Source organism: Molossus molossus, unplaced genomic scaffold (genome assembly GCF_014108415.1).
Source record: "Molossus molossus isolate mMolMol1 unplaced genomic scaffold, mMolMol1.p scaffold_m16_p_21, whole genome shotgun sequence".
Taxonomy (NCBI): domain Eukaryota; kingdom Metazoa; phylum Chordata; class Mammalia; order Chiroptera; family Molossidae; genus Molossus; species Molossus molossus.
In genome coordinates this window covers 23,416,413-23,440,429 of record NW_023425357.1, presented here as the reverse complement: position 1 = coordinate 23,440,429, position 24,017 = coordinate 23,416,413, and positions in this window count along the sequence as shown.

Below are 24,017 nucleotides of genomic sequence, written 5' to 3'. Positions count from 1 at the left end.
TGCTTTTTAAGATTTATTTATTGACGAGAAAGGGAGGGAAGGAGAGAGAGAGAGAGAGGGACAGAGAGAGAGAGAGAAAGAGAAAGAGCAACAGAAACAGAAACAGATTTGTTGTTCCACTATATGTGCATTCATTGGTGGATTCTTATACATGTCCTGACCGGGGATCAAACCTGAAGCCTTGGTGTATTGGGACAATGCTTTAACCAACTGAGCTGTCTGGCCAGGGCCGTCCTCATTCTGCAGACTGTCCACTGATCACGTGTACTTGCCCAGTCTAACTGAGGTCCCACTGGCTGAGTGGGAGTACCCGCCATTGCTCCGCTCAGCTCCCCTCCCTTCCTGAAGGGATGTGATTTTACGCTTTGTGACCCTTACCCCTGGTTGGGGAACAGGCCAAAATTGCATCTTCCACACCTGGAACATGTTGGGGACAGAAATGAAGGAAAAAGGCAAACCCTGTATTACCAAGTTACAGCTAAATAAAACTCAGATTTATCATTGACCCAGATCTTCCCCCAGAAGGGCCCTGACTCCTCACTCAGAGTGGAGATTTCCCCCCTCACACCTGAGTTATGCTGCCTGCCTTGCCTGGCGCTGACAAACAGTTTTTGGTGAACTGGAGAAAATTTGAATTGTCAACGCACAACTATCTGGGCATTAGCATGGCTCAAGACAAGGGGCCGTTTGGTCACCTTTCTTGAGGTGAGAGTTTTCAGACTTCTCGGTCCACACTTCCATTTGCTTTATTCAGCCATGGAGCATTAGGTCTGGGAAGGCTTCTCAGGTGTTTTGTCTACTTGTTCAATGTCTCTCTCTCCAAATTGTACCTAACTATTTCCTTCTCTGATAAGCATTCCTTGAACAGTTATAATTAGCCAATCCCCATATGTATGACCCAATGCACTTATATAATAAACGTTTAATTCCTTTTTCATGTATTTGTTCACTGAATATGTATGGAATTATTTCTGTGTGCCTAGTACTCTTCAGGCACTGAATAAAGACCTTTAAACAAAAGTAAGGTCTCCACTCCCATGGCGCTTATATTTGAGAGGGAAGGTTCTATAATGAATAAATAATAAAATAAAGATGTACTATATAAGATGCAAGGAGACAAATAACATTGGGTAAGGGAACTCAGCCGGTGTGGCTCAGTGGATTGAGTGGTGTCATGGACTGAGAGGTCCTGGTTCGATTCCTGGTGGGGCATGTGCCCGGGTTGCAGGCTCCGTCCCCAGTAGGGAGCATGCAGGAGGCAGCCAATCGATGTTTCTCTCTCTCTCTTCCTCTCTGTCTAAAAAACCAATCAAAAAAGCAAAAAAGATTGAGTAAGGGACAGATAATGATGGTGTGTGTGTGTGTGTGTGTGTGTTGGGGTCTAGGTTAGACAGCTGGTCAGGAAAGCCCGTCCCAGAAGTTGTGTTTGGGCAGAGACCTGAACCCCATGAGGGAGTGGGCCACGTGGACATTTAGGGAGAAGGTATAGCACACGGAGCAGCTTTGGCTTTTTTGAACAGAAAGGAAGGCAGTGGGTTTTGATTAAACAGGGAGCGAGCGGTAGGGCATGAAATCAGCGAGCTAGCCGGGCTCCTGACTGTGTGGGGCCTTGAAGGCTAAAGGAAGAACTTACAGTTTTGTTCTATGTGGGCCAGTAAGTGTGGCAGATGGAGTAATGGCCCCCAGAGACCTGTGAGTGTGCTACTATACATGGCAAAAGAAGCTGCAGATTTGATTAAGAGAAGAATCTTGAGATGGGGAGATTATCCCGGAAGATCTGGGTGGGACCAATGTCATCACAAGAGCCCTTCTGAGAAGGAGCAGGAGGGTCAGAGTCATATGGCGATGAAATGACAGAAGCGGAGGCTGGGGGGAGGCCGGGCCCTGGGCCAGGGAATGTAGGCAGCCTCCGGAAGCTACAGACGTCACGGAACAGATTCCCCTTTGGTGCCTCCGGAAGGGGCTCGCCCTGCTGACGCCTTGGTCTTAGCCTGTGCGCCTACCTGAAGCGTCTGACCTCCGAACTGCAAGACAACCAGGGTGTGTTGCCTGAAGCCACTAAGTGTGTGGTGCTTTTCTGCAGCAGGACATCACTAGAGGGTTTTGAAGAGAATTATGATATGGTCTGACTTCCAGTAAAAACAAAACAAAAAATTCACCGGCTGCCCGTGTGGAGAAGGGAAGGAGGAAGGCCGAATATAAGCGTTTCCGAGAGTCCGGAGAAGAGAGAATGGTGCTTGACCTGTGCTGGTAATGGTGGTGGAAAGTGCTGGAATCCCCACGTGTTTTCACAATAGACCCTGTCGGACGGAGTTGGGAGAGAATGTTTGTAGGGGCTGAGGGAGCTCGAGGTGGGAGAATGAATCCCGGCTTCTGGACTGAAGTCTCCGTAAAGAAGGACATGTTAGTGGCTGGGAAGGGATGGGGGAAAACCCGTTCTGGAGGGTTGGTGTCTGTGGGGAGAGAGTGGATCAAGAATTCCTTCTGGGCCCTGGCTGGTTTGGCTCAGCGGTTAGAGCGTCGGCCTGCGGTCCAGAGAGACCCGGGTTCGGTTCCCACTAAGGGCATGTACCTCGGTTGCAGTTTGTCCCCGGCCCTGGTTGGGTTGCGCAGGTGGCAGCCACTCGATGTGTCCCTTTCACGTCGATGTTTCTCTCTCTCTCTCTCTTCCTCCCGCTCTATCTGAACAAAAAAATGAAAAAATGTTCTCGGGTGAGGATTAAAAAAAGAAATAATTCCATCTGGACACATGATGTTTGAAATCTTCGTACACCATCAGAGAGAAGGTGTCAAGGAGACTTTCAAAGAAATGAATGTGGAGCCCCGGGGAGTGTTCTGAACGAAGAGTTGTCCATGTAAAGATGATGCTTACACCAGTGGGAATGGGCGAGGTTGCCTAGGAGAGAAGCCACACTCCCGTGGGGTCTCCGTGTGGGCAACGCTCCCTCCCGTGTGGACCTCGGGCCGGGAGAGGACACTGCGCGGGCGGTGGCGTGAGGGACACGCTAAGGGGGTGTCTTCGTTACTCATTTCCTTCTCCAATGTAGATGACAGCGGGACCCAAACGGATGTTCCCTAGCACTTATGCATAATGGAAAGACACGGTCCTTTCTTAAATAGATGAATAAAATCACATATTTAAGACAGTCAGTCATCATATCAACATGGAGGCTACGACACCCTCTGGCTGAGTATGTCTGGGAAAGTGCTTTCCTGTGGGCTCATCGGATAAATAATGATCGTAAGAAAAGGGTAAGTACTTGGGGGGAGCAGAAGGAAGTGTGCAATGCGGAGGGCAAGACGGCTTCCCAGATTGATTGATTTGCTCTCATTGACGATTTCGGCACTATAAATCTCCATTGAAGAGTCTCACTGTATCCAAAATGTGGGTCTGGGAAGCCCAAACAGGAGTACAATGGCTCACCCGGGGAAGGCATTAACCAACCTAAACGCCGCTCCCCTCCCTGCGGAGACCTCCTCCATCTGTGCCAGGGTCGTTATCTCTGCCTTCCTGGGGAAGGAGGAAATCTGCATGATGGAAAATAGGATTTGTGTGGCCAGCCTGACTCCACACATATTCAACAGTACACTTTCCCAAGGAAGAACGGAATGAGTTCAAAGTTCCCTCTCCAGGGGCTGGGTCAGAGATGGGGAGCCACCTATCTGCCGGAAGGGGAGCAGTTTCTTGGTCCCTGGCCCATAGACGCGCTCCAACAAGAGCTCTGTTTCAAAGACCTGGTCCCATATCAGGGTCTCGAAGAAACTTATAAGAATTGCTTGGCTATTTTGTATGTAAGTTGTCTCTTGTTACGAAGTATACATATTGCTATATTCTTGCCATATGGAGAGTATATCCGTTGGGTATTGCTACCATAATTCTGTGTAACAAACTATCTCCAAACTCTGTGGTATAAATAATGAGTATTTATTTCTTGTACACGTAGCTGTGGGGCAGCTGGGGTGGACTCGGGTGGCTCCGCTCAACATGTTTTATGGTTGGGTCCAGGATGAAGGGGTAGCAGCTGTCTGGGGTGGGATCGTCTCCTGGTAGAGGTTGGCAGTTCTCGGAGGGGTGACTGGAAGGACACAGGTAAGGCCCAGGGTCAGCAGTGGTGCACAGGGACTTCCATCCACACGTCAATGGCCAAAGCAAGGCACCCGATATCCATGGGGCAGGGAGCATCCTCCTCTTGTGAAGGCTGGGGACAGGGGGTGACTGGTTACCAAATGATAAGCTAATCTGTGCAGGGAGGGATACTCATCTTTCCGGTTTCTATTTTTATTTTTTTTAAACAAGTTTATTTATTTATTTATTTATTTATCCTCACCCGAGGACATTTTTCCATTTTTTGTACAGACAGAGTGGGAGAGAGAGAGAGGAAGAGAGAGAGAGGGAAACGTCGATATGAAAGGAACACATCGAGTGGCTGCCACCCGCACGACCAACCAGGGCCGGGGACAAACTGCAACCGAGGTACATACCCTTAGCGGGAACCGAACCTGGGTCTCTCCGGACGGCAGGCGGACGCTCTAACCGCTGAGCCAAACCGGCCAGGGCATCTTTCCGGTTTTTAAATGGGAAAACTGAAGCACAGTGAGATCAGAGTCATGTCTGTACAATAGTTCTCAGCTGAAACTCAAAAAACGATTTTGTATTGATTACCAAAACTGTTATTCACTAGGCTATTTTTTTGCATCTCCATGTACTTGGCCACAGGTATAGTTATTTTCCAGAAAGGACCAGAGGGTTCTCCTACTATCCATGGAATGCCTGGTTGGCAGTGACCATGTAGTGTCCTGGACAGGTAGTTAAAAGTTGAGCAGAATGACCCTCAGGTAATTTGGATGCTGGCTTATAATTGGATTGCATGACAGAGATTTGAATATTTTCTTTTTCCAAATTCAGTGAGCTGTTTGTTAAAACCCTGTTTCCAAGAGATCAAACCATTACCATTTTATGGCTTGAAGCTATGAGAATGTGGCAAACATATTCAATTGTTCAAGAATCAATTCATGTTCTCCCAGCTGTCAAGCTAGTTGAGAGCCCAGCAGCAGTGTGGTCTCAAAGTCAGTCTGGTTTGGTCAGCTTGCCCAAAATCAGGGGGACATGTGTCACACTGTGGCCTCACCGTGAAGACTGAGGATTCTTTGTGCCTACCAGAGTTTCTCAAAGCCCAGTCTCTGACACTGGATCCCTGTCCTCGCTTCATCCTTAAGGAAAACCAGGGACCGCTTCGTCACCTCTCTTTGACACCATGTCCTGGCTGTGCTGCTCTTTCAGGAAGGAGCGTGACCCACATTGCTTTTCCTGCCATGGACATGGCCTTTAAAACAGACCTAAAGAGCCCGGCCGGTGTGGCTCAGTGGTTGAGCGTCGACCCATGCACCAAGAGGTCGCCAGTTCGATTCCCAGTCAGGGCACATGCCCAGGGTCTGGGCCCGATCCCCAGTGGGGGGCATGCAGGAGGCGGCCAGTCGATGTTCTCCCTTATCAATGTTTCTACCTCTCTCTCCCTCTCCCTTCCTCTCTCTCTAAAACTAACAACAACAACAAAAAAAGCAGACCGGAAGAGGAGTGGGCTGGCAGTCACATGACGGAGATGCATTCCGGGACACAAGGGCTCAACAGTGCCTTTCTACACAGAACCTTCCAGAACCCTGAAGACCAGGCTGTAAGAATGGGCCGGCCTCTTGAGAAAAGGCACTTTCACTGTCCATTTTTATTTATGGAATGTGTCCACCCAAACTCATTTTCCTTTTCTCCCGAGTACACAGATATTGCCCAGCCTTCCTTGCAGCCGAATGGGGTCACGTGACAGTTCTAGCCGGTGGAGTCCCGGCTGGTGTGGCTGGCACAAGTCCTAGGCCTGCTGGGTGCAACCCCCTCGTTTGCCCTCCGCGTGCTTTCTCCCTCTCCACCAGCCGATGTCCTCGAGAGGGAGGCACTGGGGCCGCGGGGTAAGGTGCAGGTGTGCTCTCCAACCGGGAACACCTGCTGTGGCCTGTTACACGAGCGGGAAGAACACACCACACACCACACACACACACACTCTCACACACACACACACTCTCTCTCACACACACACACACACACACACTCACACACTCACAAAATTCTATTTTGTTAAGCCACTGGCATTTTGGGGTTTAATTGTTAGCCATTAATATCACATTAATTAAAATGATTTATATATTTTTAGTCTCATCATAAAAATCTCTCACTTCCCCATGTCTCCAAGGACTTTCTTGGATGCGGTGGACTATTTTAGGACCCAAATATGTCCTTCCCATCTCTAAGGCCTAAGGAGGGTCCCCATGATCAAGCCTCACATTTTGTCCGTGACGAGACTGATGACAGCTAACATTTATCGAAGACTTATTCTGTGCCAGGCATTTCATAGACTTGATTGCACTTTAACCTGAAAAATCCACGAACGTGTATCATGTATTATTTTACTGTTGAGGAAATCTAGGCTCAGAGAGGGTAAGCAACGTGCCTGAGATGGCACAGCTGGACAACTGGGGAAGTCAGGAATGAAGTCCAGGTCGGGGGACTCCAGAGCTTGTGTGCCAATCATTACCCCTGCTGGCCGCCCTCTCTCCAGGCAGCCTCAGACTTCTCCTGCCATCTCTGGAAACCAGGGGCTATGTTCTGGGCTCTGCTGAGTGACTAAGATGGCCATGCATGGCCCGGCCCAGCCCAGCCCTCCCCAAGAGCCAGGCAGAGGGACACTCCCAGCCGCCACACTGCAACGCCATTCATCTTCCCGCGGCCTCTGCTCAGACACAGGCCTCCAGGAGCCAGCCCTTTCGTGAAAAACCCTCAGCTTGCCCTTTTGCTCACCCACCCTGGGAGGCCAAATCCACAGGAGAGTCTTTCCTATTCGCCCTAATGATGGAGAGACTGATGACCTATTGCTCCGCTTTCCAGATTGCTGGAGCTGGGGCAGGGGGAAACACCATCCAGGCTACGGCGTCCAAGCGTGGACTTCCCAGAACAATGATGAATGGGCCCGAAGAGCCCGTGCGTACTCTCGCAGCATAATAAAGTGCTGCTGGCAGCCTCTCGCCAAGAGGGGCGTAGACACGCCTTGCTGAGCCGGGCCTCCTTCTCCTCTCTGGCAGAGGTCTGCGCTCCTGACCCTGTCACTCAGCCTTGGGATCAGCTTCCAGGACACAGTCGGCGGCTGCTCAGAGAAGCAGCGAGGCCCTGGGAGGTGGCTTGGGGTGAGAGGGCGGGATGGCAGCCAGCGAGTGCCGGGTTTGTGACCTGCCGAACCTCAGCTCCTCTGCACTCCCGAGGTGGCCCTGGTGTTGCCCGATCATAGTCACAGCTGAGGCAGTGTGTAGGGAGCGGAAGTCCATCAGCCTTGCTCTCTCTTCTTGGTTGTGAGAGTGTTCGTTTCTTTTCTTCTTTTTATATGTTTTTCTTGCTTTCTTAGAGAAGAAGGGAGAGAGAGATAGAAACATTGATGAGAGAAACACTGAGTGGCTGCCTCCTGCACGCCCCCTACTGGGGATCAAGCCCGCAACCGGGGCATGTGCCCTGATGGGGAATTAAACTGACACCTCTCAGTACACAGGACAGTACTCAAACCACTGAGCCACACTGGCCGGGCAACCACTACTTTCTTATTCTCTCAAAGACTCAATTTTCTTAATGTGTGAAGGAGATTTTTAGAAATAATGCTACTCTAGGGCAAGGACCTATGCAATAGACAGAGAAAGTGCTCAGCAGTGTATCGGCGCTCATGATGTCCATGTAGGCTGTGACCTCCTAGGCATGGCTTGCTTGATCAACAGTGTTTTTCAAGAAAACATTAGGGCCCTGGAAGCAAATCATGGAGAAGTTTGTTGGTGTCCCCGTGGTCATACTTCAGGGCTGGAGTTCAGAAGGAGAGGCAAGATGAACCCTTCCTTCTCTCTGCTGGTGAGAGTCTGGAGCTGAAGGGTATATAAGTGAGGTTGATGTGTTTTTCCTAGGGAATGAGCTAGCCGCTTGCCCCATTTAACCTCAATTGCCTGTGTCCATCTGCTTCCCGTCTGGAGGCGGCACCTTATTTCTGTGATGGGAATGGCTGGAGAGTGTCACCGTGGACGAGAAAGAGGCCATGAAGAGGGAGAAGCAGACAGGCAAGGCCGTGCGGACCCCTTCCGCTCAGATGCCGAGCAGGTGGAAGGGACCAGGATCTGCAGGGGGCTGGAGGGACTGGCTGTTGCTATGCGGAAGGCCTCCTCTGTCTTCACAATGACACTTACACAGCCCTGGCCCGGGGGGTCTAGTCCAGTGGCACGTCTGTATTTTTAAACATCCGGCACAGGCAGAAATTCCAGCCTCTCTGCATTCTCAAACAGCTAAGGGGATTGCCTTGGTTTGGGTTTCTCCAGAGGCAGACCCTGAGTGCAAAGATTTTTTTTTGGGGGGGGGAGTATGATCCCAAGAATTCCAGTAGGAGAATGGGGAGGAGATATAGGCTGATTCATGGCACCCAACCGATTTCCATGTCCTAATCCCTGAAACCCGTGGATGTGGTCATTGCAGATGTGATACTAGGTTATCTGGGTGGGCCTTACTGCCATCATATATATCCGTATAAGAAGGAGGCAGAGGGGATTTGAGAACACACAGAGCAGAAGGCAGTGTGATCTCAGAGGCAGAGGTTAGAGTGATACGATCACAAATCAAGAAATCCCCGCAGCCACCAGAAGCTGGCAAGGTCCTCCCCAGAGCCTCTGCAGGGAGCCTTGACCTTGAACTTCTGGCCTCTACGTGTTTTTTTTTAAATCCTCACCCAAGGACATTTTTCCATTTTTGCTCAGATAGAGTGGGAGGGAGAGAGAGGAACAGAGAGAGAAAGAAACGTTGGCGTGAAAGGATACATCGAGTCCAACCAGGGCTGGGGACAAACCCCAACCGAGGTACATGCCCTCAAGACTGCAGTCGAACCCATGACTCATTGGTCTGCAGGCGGATGCTCTAACCGCTGAGCCAAACCAGCTAGGGCGGAAGAGAATACATTTTTGTTGTTTCAAGCCACTACGTTTATGATAATTTGTTACAACGGACCTAGGAAACTCAGACAACAGGGGAGGAAGAATGTTACTCAGGGTGTGTTAGTAAACTGGTTTTCATGGACAACCGGGGCTTCATCCCACTGGGGACCCTTGGAGCTCTGAGCCACACCTCCCAGCGGCCTCACCTGATGGGCAAGAAAACTGGAGGATTTATTCCCCACAACCTTGTGGTGGCGACTTCTGGGGGCATCAACTCCCGGGCTCCGTGGGCTGCCCTGTGCATGGTGGGCACAGCAGGGTGCCGGGAGGCAGGCCGCTGCTGGTTTTCCGAAGTAAGAATTTGCCGGCATGGAAGGAATGGTGTGTTCAGGGGCGGGGCCTGCTCTGGAGGTTACCCGTGGGCCCTACTGCTCACACAGCCAGCAGCGGGCTCTTCCAGCCTGAGACTCCCTTTGCCACACACGACGTCCCCGTTCTGTCCTCTCTGGTACCTGAAAGCCCTGTGTGGGGACAGGGAAGTTGGTGAATTCCTACTGGTGAATAGATTTGGGTCCCATCACAACGATAAGAGGAGGCAAAAAGAGAAATGGATTCAGACACAGGATTGCAGAAATGGATGTCCTCCCTGCCTCCCCTAATTTCAGAAGAGGAACATCATCCGGGCATTCCGGAGGCCCACCCCCTCCCCTGCTCCTGCAGAGCCTGCGTCTCTGCCGTTCAGGTGTGCGTGGGTGATGCACGGAGGACGCCAGGGACATGAATTGCTTACGTAGGGTGCTTCACAGGTTACGGCTGTTTTAGAACCTGTATTTCAGTTCCTTCTGCTAATGAGAGAGTAAGGATGCTATGATAACTGCGTTGACCATTTTCACCATTAACCGTTACTCATCAGTAACCATTGTCAACCAAATCCATTTCCCAGCAAAGAAAACCGAACCTTATAGCTTCGCTGTTCTAATGTGATCTGTGGACCGGCAGGGTCAGCATCACCTGGGAACTTACTAGCAACGCAGAACGCTGGGCCTCTCCCAGGCCTGAGTTCTTGCTCACTTCCCAGGGGGTGCATTCAACGTTGGGAAGTACTGAGGGACTCAAACCGAGGCCCGGGCTTCCTGTGGCTCTGTCCACCTGGGTCTTTGCAGGGTCCAGGAAAGGGAATGAGAGGCCCTTATCTTCAGGAAGCTGCTTCTGGGGGTTGCCCTGGGGTCAGAGGCCCCAGTGGTCCAGCTGGCAAGTCTCTGTGACCTGCCCACTTTCGCTTCCTCCACGTTGCTAGAAGAGGCCTCTGTACTGCTGGCCCCAGGCTCCAGCCCTTTGCAGTTGTGTCCAGAGGTGGGAAGTTGCTATCTGGCATTCTGAAGTCGGGGAAGGACAGAGCCACTTCTGATTTGTACCGGGGGGTGGGGGGCCGAGCATTTAGTCTCCTTTTCAGAAAGCTGCTTCCCTTGGCAACCTCCCCCTGTCCTGAGACGGTGTTTGGCTTTGCTTACACTGTGCAACCCTGGCCACCGCCCTGGGCTCCCTGCTCTGGTAGCGCCTGTCAGAGGCGGCTCCCTAAACCCGTGCATGCCCCACATAATCTCGTGTCTTTCCCATAAGCTCTTTTGAATTCTCTCGCTCACGTAACCCGGAGAAGAGCCGCGTTGTTATGCCAAAGCTGGCTTCTCCCATGAGCCTTTGTCAAACAAACACAATGGATGTTTGCTTTGTTCCCGGCGCTGCACTCCATGCTCCCCGGCACAGGCGTTTTATAGTTGATTAGGAATGGAAAAGAAAGCCACGCACGACAGCAAAGGGCGCCTGTGCGTTCTCCTGATGCCCGCCCCTGCCCTTCCCGGGTGCCTGTGCTTTCGATAATGAACGTCACAGGGGGACGGGAGATGGATGGGGGCTGACGACTGTAAGCCATTGCTGCGCGCTGCTCAGGAGCTGGAGAGGGCGCTTCCCTTGCTGTTCTCCTTCCCTCCATCCTCCACCTCAACCCCAGGTCTTTTCTGTGATGCTGCAGAGGGGAGAAAGCACTCAGAGTACCCACCCTTGTTTCGGGCTTTGCCACCAACACGCAGTAACTGGGCCGCGTGGCTGAAGCCTTCTGCGCTTCGACTTCCTTCCGTGTAGAGTGAGCCTGTCCATGGGTCTTTGTGCTTCCTAAGGTCACCCTACTATCTGTGTTCAACTCTTCTTCCCTGGATTAAGAAGCAAATACATAGCTCCCTCTGTGTCCCCGAAGGTGCCTGCTGTGAGGTGGTTGCATTTCCCGGGGACTCCTGAGAACAAGGCTGACTTAACTTGATAGGGTCATAGACAGGTGGGCAAGCACTTGGTAAAGTGTGAAGTGCGGTGCCCGAGTGCAGCGTTGTCATCTAAGGTGGGATACAAGCTGGATGCTGTGGGAAGGGGAGGCTGAGGGGAGTGACAGACGCTAAGAAAGTGGGCCAGACGGCGCTTTGGAGGTATGATCGTCTTAGTCTGTTCAGGCTGCTGTAACAAGTACGGCAGACCCAGTGGCATGCAAATGAGAGATGTACGTATCACAGCTCTGAGGCTGGAAGCTGAGGCTGGTTGACTGAGGGCCCTCTTCTGGTCATAGACTTCCTGCTGTATCCTCGCATTACAGAAGGGGCAAAGGAGCTCTGTGGCATCTCTTTTTTTAAAAAAATGTCTTTATTGATTTTTTTTTAGAGAGAAAGGAATGAGGGGGGGAGAGAGAGAAACAATGATGTGAGAAACAGTGATTGGCTGCCTCTTGCACGCCCCCTACTGGAGATTGAGCACACAACCTGGGCACATGCCCCAACTGGGAATCGAACCGGGACCTCTCAGTCCATGGGACAATGCTCAATCCACTGAGCCACACAGGCCAGGCTGTGGGGTCTCTTTTATAAGGGCACTAATCCCATTTAGGAGGACTCTACCCTCATGACATAATCACCTCCCAGAGGCTCCACCTCCTAATACCATCGCCTCGGGCATTAAAATTTAACAAAAACAGAAGATTGGACGGGGGGCACACACATTCTGACCCTAGCGAGGATGCTAAAATAATTGGTATGCTAATTATGCTTTCAATATGGATGTTACCCCTGCTCCCTCATCTCTGAACCAGCTGTGGGTCATCAAAGTCCCTCTTGGTATGATAATAAAACAGAAGCTCAGAGTATTTCAGTCATCAGTATGATTATCAGCTTCTTTGACAAACATACTCTACACCTATTAGTATAGCCTCAATTGCAATGGCCACTTTGTTTTCGTCTGGTTGTTTTTCTTGATCATGTTTTAACTTCAGATTATTTGAGCTTATGGTCAACTAATGCAGCCCTATCTTTTGTCTTATAAGCTGGCACCGGGTGGCTCTCACTGACTCTTCATTACGTGTGTAGTTTTAAAGAAGAACTTTGCTCTAATGAATAATGACATTTTATTTAATTAATTAATTAATTAATTTTTATCCTCACCCAAGGACATTTTTTCATTTTTTGTTTCGATAGAGTGGGAGGGAGGGAAAGAGGGAGGGGGAGAGAGAGAGAGAGAGAAGCATCGACGTGAAAGGGACATATCTAGTGGTTGCCACCTGCACGACCCAACCAGGGCCAGGGACAAACTGCAACCGAGGTACATGCCCATAGTGGGAACCAAACCCGAGTCTCTCTGGACCGCAGGCCGACACTCTAGCCGCTGAGCCAAACTGGCCAGGGCAATATAATGACATTTTAAATAATTTTAAATGTTGGCAGCTTAATTAAGCATGATGGGTAAGGGTCCAGCCAAGTGGACAAATCCTTGCGTGGTGTCCAGGGACTTTGAATGGGATTGGTGAAGTGGTGACCAGAAGCAGAGAAGGGAGGGAAGGATCAGACGGTAAATGTGGGAGCCAGCCTCCCTAATGGCCCCCAGTGATCCTGGGCTCCCAGTGTTCACACCCTTGTGTAATCTCCTCCCACAATGACCCGGAGGGCCAGTCAAGTATGGTGGTTGTTACAGTCTGTGACTTCTGAGACTAGGTCTTAAAGGACATGCAGCTTCTACCCTGGCTTTTTGGATCTCACTCTGGGAGAAGCCACCACCGGGACATGAAGAAGCTCAAGGAGCCTACTGGAGAGGTCCAGGTGAAGAGAAACAGGTCTCCTGCCTGCCAGCAGCCAGCACCAATTTAACAGTCATAGGGAGAAGCCACTTTGAAAGTGGATTCTCTAACCTCAGTCAAGCCTTTATATGGCCATTGTCCTGGTCAATGTCTTGGCCACCAATAAAGATCCTCACGTCAGAATTGCCCTGCTAAGCTGCTCCTGAGTTCCTGACCCATAGAAACTCTAATAATAAATGTTTACTGTTGCTTTAAGCCTCTGAGTTTTGAGGCAGCAATAGGTGACTAATAGAGGGGCGAAAACTCGGGACCAAGGAGAGCAGAAGGTCAAAACTAGAGAAGCCAGTTTTTGCTTTTCATCTAAAAGTTTTCCCAGAAAAAAGAGCCCCGATATTTTAAAAAAGAAAATGTCATAGTTATGAGCACTGCATTGCAGGAAGGAAGGAAAAAAAGTACAACAGTCCTTCCTTAGCCATAGGGGACATGTTCCAAGACCTCCAGTGGATGCCTGAAACTGTGCATAGTATTGAACCCTATGTGTACTGTGTTTTTCCTATACATGCATACCTATGATCAAGTTTAATTTATATATAGGGCACAGTAAAACTTAACAGTAATAAGGTAATAATAATATAGACTAATTAGAATAATATAATAAAAGTTATGTGAATGCATTCTCTCTCTCTCTCTCTGAAAATAGCTGATATATCTGATCTAATGACCAGGACAGCTAACTGTGCTAAATAACTAGCTGGCAAGTAGCCTATACAGCGTGGATACGCTGGAAAAGGGATGATCCTTGTCTTGGGTGGAACAGAGAAGTTGGCATGAGATTTTGACACAGAACTCAGAATGGGGTGCAGTTTAAAACTTATGGGTAGTTGAAATCTGGAACTTTTCATGTAATATTTTCAGACTGCAGTTGACCACAAGTAACTGAAACCACAGAAAGCAAAACTGCAAATTGGGGGGGACTACTGTACTCACTACTCAGAGGCTTGGGAACTACTACACCCCAGATCCTTAATACATTAAATTACAGGCTTAAAAATTCCACAAATACAATGGAGGGCCCTTGTGGACATGACCTTACGGTCGTGTGGAGAGGAGAGATCTCGTGATACTCATGGGGGGAGGGTAAAGCCTCGGGATGCTTCACAGAGGAAAAGAAGGTGGTCCCTGCCCTGGCCGGTTTGGCTCAGCGGTTCAAGCGTTGGCCTGAGGACCAGAGAGTCCAGGGTTCAGTTCCTGCTAGGGTCACGTACCAAAGAAAATTTTAAAAAATTTTTTAAAAAAAGAAGGTGGCCCCTAAGTTAGTACACTTCAAAAAGACCTTTTGAAAAGCATACAGATAATGTATCTTTGAAAGAAGTCACTATTTGCTTGGCCGATGTAGCTCAGTGTTTGAGCATTGACCCAATCACCAAGAGGTCGCTGGTTCGATTCCCGGTCAGGGCACATGCCCAGGTTGTGGGCCCGATCCCCTGTGGGGGCAGGCAGGAGGCAGCCAATCGATGTTCTCTCTCATCAATGTTTCTATCTCTCTCTCCCTCTCCCTTCCCCTCTCTCTCTCATATCAGTAAAGAAGAGAGAAAGAAAGAAGTCACTGCTTATGCCCAGGGAAGCATGCAATGTCTCTGAGGGAGCCCAGCCTTTCCCCAGCAGGGTCGCGGTGTGGACTGAGTGGGGTGAAGCACTCCCGCTCGTTCATTTGTTGAGATGTTGTTTGTTTCTGAATATGTGACATGAAGTTCCGTTGCCTGTGGATTGTCCTCAGGATGAGACAAAAATAAAAGCCAGACCATAAGGATCAGGAGCTCGGCAGGGCTGGGTGGCCAGGGCCAGAGCCAGGGCTGGGGGCCAAGCGAGAAGGACTTGACAGTTGTCCCAGACGTGGCTGCTCAGATATTTTTAGAGGGACTGTGAACCTCTGTGACTGGGCTAAGCAATTCTCTGCTCCCTCCGGAATTCTCAGGACTGACTTTCCAAAATGTGGGGGCTGACAAGGCTCTCTCTTCTACAACTGCTTTTCTCCTGTGGGGGTTTGTAAAGAAATGGACTGGGCCAGGGTGAGGCCGTGGATGTCAGGCAGTGAAGGAGCCTGGCCCTCACCACAGGAGAGGCACCCAGGCAGCCTAACCTGGGATTTTCCTTTCCTCCAGAGAAGGCGTTTCCCCCTCTCCCCCTGTAGGCACCTGGGCCGTCCTGGTGGCGCGTGGAATCTGGGTGGAGGGTGCCCATCAAATCCGATGACACGTAGCACTACTGTGATTTTCAAGATATTATGTCATGTTGCCTCTTCCATAAAATGGGCCTCTCAATGGGATTTTTTTCCCAATTAAAATAGAATGCAAGCAATGTAAGAAATGAATACTGTTGGAGGATTTTTTAAAGACAAGAATGATGCCTTCATCCAGGCACTCGAACACAGGGGTCATTTTTACCTTTCTCATGGGCAAATGAAACGACCACAAGAGCGGTACGGCCTAGTCAAGAGCGTCTTGATGGCGAGAGCTTACATCCCACTTGGAGCAAAAGAAGCCGACCCCAGAAACGCAAAACCCAAATCAAAAACCGAAAGAAGACAGGGAAAAAAAACAACACAAAACGTATTGATGGTTCTGCGAGACGCCAACGTAGCTCCCATCTTCTACTCTCCATGTTTCTTGGTTCAAATGCTCAAGGCGAGAGTTGGGTTGGCGAGAGTGGGCCAGGGCGCCTTCCGGGCGGGCAGGGAGGGTGACATCGTGTGCGGGCTGCCCTGTGGGGGGGAGAGGCATTATCAGAAGGGCGGCCAAGAACTGGACAGGCAAGCCAAATTATCTTCTATAACTTCCACCCTGGAGGGGAGCGCTGGTTAGCTCGTAATGGCGCAGAGACCCAGAGAACATTTTAATGGTTGCCGGATGGGAGTGGGGTGGAGGGAATGGGTGAAAATGGTGAAGGGACTGCCCTGGCCAGTTTGGCTCAGAGAGAGAGTCGGCTCCCGGACCAATGAGTGGCAGGTTCGATCTGGTCAAGGGCACGTCCCTCAGTTGCGGTTCATCCCCGGCCCTGGTCAGAGTCATGCGGGAGGCAACCAGTCAGTGTGTCCCTCTCACATCGATGTTTCTTTCTTTCTCCCTTTCTTTTCCTACCTCCCGCCCTATCTGAAGATAAATAGAAAAGTATCCTGCCCTGGCCAGTTTGGCTCAGCAGTTAGAGCGTCGGCCTGCAGTCCGGAGAGACCCAGGTTCGGTTCCCACTAAGGGCATGTACCTCGGTTGCAGTTTGTCCCCGGCCCTGGTTGGTCGTGCGGGTGGCAACCACTCGATGTGTCCCTTTCACGTCGATGTTTCTCTCTCTCCCTCCTACTCTATCTGAACAAAATATCGAAAAATGTCATTGGGTGAGGATTAAAAAAAAAAAAAAAAGAAAGAAAGAAAAAAATATCCTCAGGTGAGGATTTAAAAAACAAAAAGGTGAAGGATTAAGAAGTACAGATTGGTAGTTACAGAATAGTCATAGGGATATAAAGTACAACATAAGGGAATACAGTCAATAATATTCTAATAACTGTGGTGTCAGATGGATATGAGATATACTGGGATGATCGCTTAGTAAGTTATATAATTCTAATCACTGGGGTGTACACCTGAAAGTAATATACTATTGTATGCCAACTGTAATTGAAAAATTTTTAATGACATTTTTAAAAATAGAAAAAAATGTCTAGGCTATAATGTTGCCAGATTTTAAATAAAGAGGGAAAGAAGGAAGAATGGGGGGAGGAGAGGGGAGAAAGAAAATGATCGTAAGTATGCGATACAATATCGCGGTATACTCACGCTATTTGTTGTTTATCTGAAATGCATATGTAACTGGGATCCTGCATGGTGTCTGGCAACCTGCCCAAGGGCTGTCCTTCTCTCTCTCTCTCTCTTTTTTTCTGGTACGTGCCCATAGCGGGAACCGAACACAGGACTCTCTGGTCCGCAGGCCGATGCTCCAACTGCTGAGCCAAACCGGCCAGGGCTTTTTCTTACTTTTTTCTTTTTTGTGTGTGCCTTCTCTATTGGACCTGTCAGGGCAAAGGAACTGGGAGAATATAAACTGAGTCATACACTAACTTCTCCATGCTCAGGGCTGCTTGTATCCGCGTGCGGTTTGTTTTCTGTGATCTGTTTTAGTTTTTGACAGAAGCAGCCTGGTGTGACAAAGACGCAGAAAACCCGGCTTGGAGGTCAGGACCCGTCACTTAGAAACTGGGCAATGTGGGCAAGTCATTTGGTTTTCAGGGGCCACTGTCTCTTCACCTAGGAATCGTGGCTACTCACGCCTATTTCAGAAGAGTGCTGTGGGGAACGTTTCTGCAGATAAAATTACCTTTCCGGACACCAGCCTGTAGCGGGTGCTCACCTAATGCGTGTGTCCACCCCTCTTTTCCTCCTGGGTCCGAGCAGCAACCCCAGTGTCTATTATTCGCTGAACAGCTACAATCCTTTGGTGCCAGGTACAGGGTAAGGAGCTGTACAAGCATTGTCTCATTCAATTCAAGCCCCAGTTGAGTGAGACAGCTACTATTTTCATCCCCGATTTGCTGCTGACGAAACTGGGCTCAGGTTGGTACAAGAGAGGCCTGGGAACATCGTTTCTAAATGGCAGCACCGGGATGTAAAGCCAGGCCCGGTGGCTCTCCAGAGCACACGCTCTCAACTTTCACGCAAATGCATTTCCCTGCCCACACCCCCGGGTGGCGCTCAGGGCACCGCAGCGCTGGACCCCGTCTGCGCACGCGTGGTTACGTGGGCAAACCCCTCGCTTCCCTAGACCTGCTGGGTGTTGAGGCTGTGGCAGACTTCCTTCCGGACACGGAGGACACAGTGGTGGTCAAGGCAAAGGCCTTCCTCATAGAGACTCCATCGCAGTAAACAGACTCGAGCAAGGCATGGCCTCTTCCTGGGGTGTGTGATATCAGGACAGTTAAACAGAGAAATGAGTCCGGCCGGTGTGGCTCAGTGGTTGAGCATCGACCCCTGCACCAAGAGGTGCCTGTTGGATTCCGGTCAGGGCACATGCCCAGGTTGGGGGCCCGATCCCCAGTGGGGGGCGTGCAGGAGGCGGCCAGTGGATGTTCTCTCTCATCGATGTTTCTATCGCTCTCCTTCTCCCTTCCCCTCTCTCTAAAATCAATAAAGAAAAAACAAAAACAGAGACACGAGGTTCGGCTGAGGGCCAGGGAGTAGAAGAGAGATTTTCAGTAAGGGTGTTCATGGGAGGCTTTTCTGAGGTGGCTTGTGAGCCAAGAAAGGATGAGAAGACACAGGCAGAGTTAGGACAAGGACCGGACCGGAGCCACGGCTTGAGCCAAGTGCGCAAAGGAGGGGGGAGGAGATGAGGTCAGCCCCTAGCAAGGACCTGGGGATATAGTCCTCAGCGATGGGAGACGGACGTTTGCGGGGGCGCAGGGGGGCGCAGGGGCTATTCCACTGTGACCCACAGCGCTGATAACAGCTGCAGGAGAAAGGCCCCCTGCCTCCCAGGAGCGCACGGGGAAAGCAATCATGCCACTTATCGCCCTGGTTTGGAAAGTAATTGCAGACACATGTGTAAAGGGCAGGGCAATCTTTTCTGCCAATTACGTGCCCTGCTATTAGGCGATTAGGAGCTGGTAAAGCCCCCGTGTGAGGGATTAGCGGCACGGTTCCCGCTCCATCACCCCTGCATCTCTGCCTCTCCCGGGAGCGCGTCCTTCCTCCCCAGATGCTGGTTTCAGCTGCTCTCAGCTTGACCAGGTGCCCCCCCCCCAAAAAAAAATTACGTTCCCTAAACACATTCGTCCTCATCTAGAAAAGGAAAAAAAGCCTACAAGAAACCCTTACAAAACAGTAGTCGTAAAGCAAGGCCCAGCCCGCCCGGCTACAAGATTGCAAACTTGCATTTGCAACAATATTCCCGAAGACTGTTTGGTTCCGCTCTTTGCAAAGCCCCTTATCAAACAGATTGTGCTGGTCCTTGCTGCACTTCCACACACATGCTGCCTTTATTATTTTATTGGGCGCTCCGGCCCGTGCACATCTGCCCATTTCTTTGGGCATTTCATTCACTAATCCATCTGTCCCTTCCTTCTTCAAGCCAGTTTTTAATTAAATACCTATTTTCTGCCTGGCACCGAGCTGCTTTTTAAAATCAAGGTCTAGTGGTTAAGAGCTTTGGGTTCACAGCCCTGAATTCAAACTTCAGCTCCTTTGGTTATTTCTACAGTCGTTTTTGTTGTTGTTGTTGTTGTTGTTGTTGTTTTCATCTGCAAAACGGGGAGGATGTCAGAATAGGATTTTCTGCCCCTCTAACCCTCTCATTCACCCTCATTCTCAGTCCTGCGGAGAGGGGCCTTTTAGCCTAGCGCCCCATCCAGTTATGGCGTGACAGAGAGGACACCAGCTGGTTTGTGGGTGTCCCAGTCTGGACATGGTGATTCCAGGGCAGGACATGCCGTGGTAGGAGGAAGGGACTCATGGGCCTTGAATAACTTGAATAAAGCAGGAAGCCTGGGAGGAAGACATAGGAGGAAGGCAAAGGAAGAAGGGAGCTTCTGGGCATGCAGCTAAAGGCGTCTAGACCAGCTAACTCTCCTGTCTGAGGCCTCTGCATACCTTGGTTGGCTAAGGGAATGACTTCGGCCACCAAACTGGTTGGGGTCAAGTCCTAGCTCTGCTCCTTTTTAGCTAAGGGGCCCTGTACAAGCATCTGACGTGGTCCCATCTATAACAAGATCCTAACAATAGGACTTACCTCTGAGGGTGGCTGGAAGGACTCAATCCGTGCCTACATGTAAAATGCTTAGAATGACGGCTAGCACAGAGCAGTCACGAAATAAGCATCAGCAATGACGGAATTCTAAGTATCTCCCCCATGTTCTCTCTCCTCCTTCCCTGGCTGCCTTTCGCCAGGACGCTTGCCGCGACTTAATCTGAGCTTACATTTTCAATGTTGGTTATCCCCTCCCACCACCTCCACCAACCCACTACTGCTGAAATCCCTGGAAGTCTGGGATTTTCATCTGTTTTGGTAACTAGTTGTATATTCAGCATTATTTTCTGGAACAGTGCTTGACAGAGGAAGCCGGCACAATCAATGCTTCTTAATGATTGAGTGGCTGAAGGGATGAGCGAAAGAATGGATGAGTTATTATCCTGGGGACTCTGTGTTCTTGATTAGCACTGAGTGATAATGGGCTGCCCGCCCAACCTTTCAGATATTGTGAGCACAGTGATGGTGTGTTATGACAATAATAGTGAGACCCACTTTCTGAAGCCTGAGATGCCTAGCAGCTGTAAGATACCCGAGGTAAGTGCCCAGTTATGTTACCTGTTACTGACATTATGGCTTTGTATGGTGTACCCCCTCCTCCAAGCTTGCCTACACCTGTTCTGGTAAGTGATGGGGGAGAACTTAAACCTAGGTTGTCTGATTCCAGAGGCTGTGCTTCTTAACAAGAAAGGGAATCAAAGCTCCAAGAATATTGACCTGTTCTCTATGATGGCATAAGCAGGCCATGGACACTCACAGGGGGCCCAGGCACTTGGACCACCAGACGGATGCTTTCTCCCCTTTCAACCCTGGGCAGGTTTGCCTGTCATGGGTCACCAGGAAAAGGCAATACTCATATTTTATATGTTGCTGATTCGGTGAGAAACACATGAGTGTAAAGCACTTTGGAAAATGCCTGGGACTTAATAATCAGCTTAGCTCTTGTGATTATCATGTGTGCATGTGTCAGTGCATAGATGTTCATTTGAAGTCCTATGTGAGCTTGGTGCTGGGCTCATTGAGGAGGGAGATGAGAGTAACACTTGGTTCCTTACCGCAAGCAAATAATTCAGCAAGGGACTGGAGCAAATGACTACTGACGTGTTCTCGGTATAATGAACCCAGCCTGGGTGTATCAGGGGAGACTTCCTGGAGAAAGTGGCATTTTAAGTGGTTGGTCCCTAATGCGGAACTGTGGCCCACCAAGTTGACTTTGGACTGCATGAGAGAAATCCTAGAAAGTAGCATGTACAAAGATCCCATGACATGAATTAGCCTGGTGTGAGTTGGGGTAGATGGTAGAATGTTATGTAGGGCTGTACTTGAGACTTGTTAAGGGAGATGAAGCGAAACAGCTGTGTAGAATCTTTATGAGTGGCACCAAATACCAAGGTAGGGATCTGGACTTTTTAAAAATCTGTATTTTTATTGATTTTTTTTTTTTTTAGAGAGAGGAAGGGAGAAAGAGACAGAAACATTGATGTGAGAGAAAAAAACATTGATCGGCTGCCTCCTGCATGTCTCCTACTGGGGATCGAGCCTGCAACCCGGGCCTGTGCCCTGACCAGGAATCGAACCAGGACTTCTCAGCTCATGGGAGGATGCTCAAGCCACTGAGCCACACCAGCCTGGCAAGGGATCCGGACTTTTAATGTAAAGACAATGGGGAGACATTGAAGATTTTATATATATACCGAGAACAGACATAGGAACAAAGGTCAGGGACAAAGTTGTCTTTATTTCCTGCTGAATAAAATAATGCCTAAATCATAATAGATACTTAATACTTATTGCCTGAATTAAAAATTGCCATGTCCTCAGTATGGAAGTCGTCTGGGGAGTTGAAGGAGCTGGCAATCTAGAGATCAATTACTTAGCTTGATTACAGAAAAAAATGCTTCTTTTTTTTTTTTTTACCGTATTTTTTTTTGCTTGTTATCAAAACAATTGCTGAGTGAATGAATGAATAGTGGTCCTGTTCTACTTTATTGTTAAGAGAGGGATGATTTATGGAAGGCATGGTAGCAGAGAGCAATAAATGTAGGTAAGTCCTGGAATAAGTAACTATTTACCTCCAAAGAATAATAACTGGGTCACGAGCATCTTCTGGAAAAGGTGCCGACACCTGTCTCTTCACCCATCAGGTTCCGTGACAAGTAGTGCGAATTCCTTGTCTTCTTTCTTGACATTCTGTGGTCTTCAGAGTCTCCTGGGGGCAAAAAGTAAATCGATAGATTCATTACCTGGACAAAAACCTGGCACTTTGGAAAGGGATGAATTCCTGACCTGCCAAGTAAGAGAAAACAGCGTGGAAAGAGCTGCCCTGTATTTTCCAGGGGTGCCCCTGCTCACCTCCGGCTCCCCTGACTCCCCGTGGGAAACTGGGTCCTCAGCTCTGCACACCCCACACGAGCTTGGTCTTTATAAACAGAACGGAGTGGAGGTTGACCCGGCTCACCTGCAGAGTCCCTGGGCCCTTGGGCTCATGTTTTATACAACAGAAGGCTTGACGTGTGCACACTTCGTCTTGCCATATTTTTGCACAGTGGTTCCCTGGCGGTTTCCTGCCATCATCAGCCGTGGGCTATTACTTGGTTTCTCTAATGATATGAATGCACCTAGAGAACCACCCATCCATCTATTCTCCTTGGCCGTGAGATCATCTGTTTGTCCATTTATTAAAAAAAATATATATATATTATCAAGTGCCAATTACGGACCAGACATGGTTCTGGAGTAAAATGATCAGTAAACAGATATTTATTTGCCATCATGAAATTCATATACTGGTAGGGAAAACCCACACAGAAGGAAGAAAACCATCAATAACATAGTGACCAATGAGAGGAAATGCCTTGGAGGAAGCACCTAAGGAAATGAGTTCATGAAGGGTGAGCTAGTGAGAGACGACTCCTTCTCTGAAGAAGTGACGGGTAAACCGTTTCTGGGAGGCTGAGAATGACCTGGGGGCGGAGGAAGGAGCATTCCCTGTAGAGAGACTAGAATGTGCAAAGGCCCGGGGGTGGGGAAGAGCTTGACACGTCTGATGATTGCGAGTAGAGCAGGGCCCAGCGAGCCAGGAGTGGTGGGGCGTGGAAATGGAATGGGTTTGGAGGGGGAGACCGGGGATCGCTTGGGAAGACTTCAGGGGCTGTGGTGACTTCTCCTTTCCTCCCATGTGCTAAGAGGGAATTTTTTTGATTCAAGACATTTGCTTTTGAGTATTATACACTAGAAATTGGAGCAGTGCAGACCATTAACATTTGCACGTGGGGTGTTGCCACTGCGTGGGGACACACAGTAGGACGACAGGTTGAGAACCACCGCTCTCGGAGGTGGATGCTGGGACGAGAGGTGTATTGTTTGGTAGTTTGTTTTGCTGCGGTCAGTGTAAGTGCAGGGCTAGGCAGGGCTTCTCCTAGGAACCCACACTCTTTTTTTAAATCCTCACATGAGGACTTTTTCCATTTTTGTTCAGATTGAGTGGGAGGGGGAGAGATGGAAAGAGGGAGAGAGAGAGAAACATCAATGTGAGAGAGATACATTGACTGGTTGCCTCCTGCACGACCCCGACCAGGGCCGGGGACAAATGGCAACCAAGGTACCTGCCTTTGACTGGAATTGAACCCTCGACTCATCAACCACTGAGCAAAGCGGCCAGGGCGCACCTGTGCTCTTTTATTGCTGCCTCTCGCTCATATCTACCCAAGGTCCGCTCAGCGCCAGGCCGTGTGTGGGTAAGGGGCATTCTCCGAAAGCTTCCTCCCTGGCCTCTTGGAAATTGCACACCAGCCATTTTAACTCCATAAAAGCTCGGCCTAGGGGACAAAAGAGTCTTGGATTTGTCTTTCCTGGTGCTCCTTTGGTTAAACCCTGGCAGCTGTCACACATTCGGAATCATTAAAATGTAGTTTTCTGTGCTTAACTTGCTTCCACAGATTAACTCTCCCCAACTCATTATGGTGGACTTGACCTTGGGTCTATTCATAAAAGACCACAGAAATCATTAACCAACCGGGGGGTTGCTTTTTATAGGAGCCGCACAATTTTATCTACTCGAGGTATTGGCAGATTTAGATTACATTGTAAATAAATTTATCCACTACAAACAGTCACGGATCTGCCTTGC